Below are 2,360 nucleotides of genomic sequence, written 5' to 3' on the forward strand. Positions count from 1 at the left end.
GAAAGCAGCAGAAAAACAAAAAAACAGGGGACACAAAAATTGTGGACGTGACGACCATCACGAAGCATGTAACGACCGACACGCCCAGCCTGTGACGACCGTCACAGGCCCATGACGAACGTCACACGGCCAAAATCAGCGCAGTCAACAGAAGTAAGCCAACGTGCCTAAATTCCTGTTTCAGAACCACTTTCCCGTGGATTCCTCAGTCATCCTTGTTTCTCTCAACTGCCATGACCTACCAGGAGATATAAAAAGGACAGAGGTTGGAAACGGGAGGACGCTGAAATTTTTCTCTGCAATTTATTTTCTACAACAATCCAGTTTTCTAATATTATTTTCCTTTAGCAACATTGTTTCCTTTACCGCAATTCAGTTACCATTCCGTTTAGAGTTTCCGTTTTCCCTTTCCCTTTCTGTTTTTTCATTTAGCCAAAGTAGTAGTTTCCTACACCGGGGAACTACTACAATTTATTTAATTTAGTTCGAAGAAGCATAATCCTACCGACCTGTGGAGGACTGCTCAAGTACTTCAAGATTCGGCGTACTCTATTAATCCAATTTCCAGGTTTTTATTCAATTATTATTATTATTGCTCTGTTATTATTATAATTATGTTTGCTGCACTGTTAGTCTGTTTATGTTCGTCTGTGTTTGTGTTATTTAACATGTCTGGCTAAACTACCGGTATCGGTATGTAACAATTTAATTAGACGGGATTTAATAATAATCGGTGAAAACTTCTTATCTCAAACAATCTTTTCGGCTGTGGTTTTTAATTTAAACTTAATTAACTTTGTCACAAGAGTGAGAAGCTATTTAATACGATTTTGCCACGAGAGTGGGAAATTAACTAAGGTGAGAACCGACAATCGCGAGAGTGTGAGGGTCGAATTGGATAGTAAAAACTAGGCATTGATTTTAAAAACGGCGAGAGCACTTTAAAAACAATTAGAACTTATCTATTTTCAAAAAGTATTTTTAACTTCAAATGGGACAGCGAGAGCGTACATTCTGACTTAAGGATATAGTCTGAATCAACAATCACGAGAGTGTGGGATAAAGCCTTTTAAATAAGTATTTTCTACTGAAAGATTTTTGGTACTTAATTTATATACCGATGACTTATCGAATCCCTAACGATTAATGCGTTGCATACCGATATCCTCCTATTAATATTTTCTTAAAGCTCAACTTCCCTTAGATTTAATTTTCTTCAACCAAACTTCTAAAAACCATTCCCTTAGCTAAACATAGTAAGTCAGTAGCATTAGTTTGACCATCGGTCCCTGTGGATTCAATATCTTTTAAAACTAAAACGACTGGACTGTGCACTTGCAGTCAAGTACCCGATAAACTATATTCTATATACAGTCACGAGACGTATCAAGTTTTTGGCGCCGTTGTCTGGGAGTTGATTTAGTCAAATAGTGCGATTCTTTCGTTGCACGGTATAGACTAAGGTAAAGAAAAAAAAACTAATCTCCTTTCCCTTATTTCCCCCGATTGCATGCCAAGTACTCGCTCGCAAGGCGATAACTTAGCACCGCCAATCGCTGAATTAAAGCGTTTCTTATATATAAGACGCCGAATACTAGAGTATCAACAAAGGTACGATATTCCCGATATCTTCTTTCCTATTGCTGAACCAGTCGAAAAACCAACCATGGCTGAAGTAGGACCTCAAAATCCTCCTCTTAAGTTCTACGCTACCCCGTCCCAACAAGAACCTCACAACAACATTACTGCCCCTGCTATCAATCGAAACGATTTCGAGCTTAAACCCTCATTATTATCAGCCGTTCAACAACATCAATTTGCTGGAAACCCTACGGACGACCCTAATGAACATTTGACCAAGTTTGTGCAGTACGCAGACACTGTGAAGGCGAATGGTGTATCTTAAGATGCGATAAGACCATGCCTCTTTCCCTTCTCGCTAAGAGACAGAGCTTGGGCTTGGTTGCAATCATTGCCATCCAACTTAGTTACAACATGGGAAAAACTGAAGAACGTTTTCTTATCCCGATATTTTCCGCCGAGCAAAATTGCTATGCTGAGAGCTCAAATCAACGGATTTCGACAAAAAGATGTAGAATCTCTCTACGACGCGTGGGAGAGATACAAAGACATGATGAAGATATGTCCACATCGCGGTCTCGAAGACTGGGTGATCATTCACACATTTTACAATGGGCTTCTGTATAACACAAGACTGACAGTAGACGTTGCCGCAGGCGGTGCACTTATGGACAAGCCATACAACGAAGCCTATCAACTCATTGAAAACATGGCCCAAAACCATTACCAATGGGGAGGTGAAAGAACTCCAGTAGAAAAGTCCCAAACAAAAAGTGGAA

The 2,360-nt window shown here is 39.8% G+C and overlaps 1 non-coding gene across 1 annotated transcript; it reads right to left on the reverse strand.

Annotated features, from left to right (window-relative positions):
* Positions 1–2,053: 2,053 nt before the first annotated feature.
* On the reverse strand, positions 2,054–2,160 carry LOC127098790 (small nucleolar RNA R71). Its single transcript, XR_007793485.1, has one exon. It is a non-coding gene; the product is annotated as a small nucleolar RNA R71 (small nucleolar RNA).
* Positions 2,161–2,360: the final 200 nt, after the last annotated feature.

This window comes from Lathyrus oleraceus, chromosome 6 (genome assembly GCF_024323335.1).
Source record: "Lathyrus oleraceus cultivar Zhongwan6 chromosome 6, CAAS_Psat_ZW6_1.0, whole genome shotgun sequence".
Classification (NCBI taxonomy): domain Eukaryota; kingdom Viridiplantae; phylum Streptophyta; class Magnoliopsida; order Fabales; family Fabaceae; genus Lathyrus; species Lathyrus oleraceus.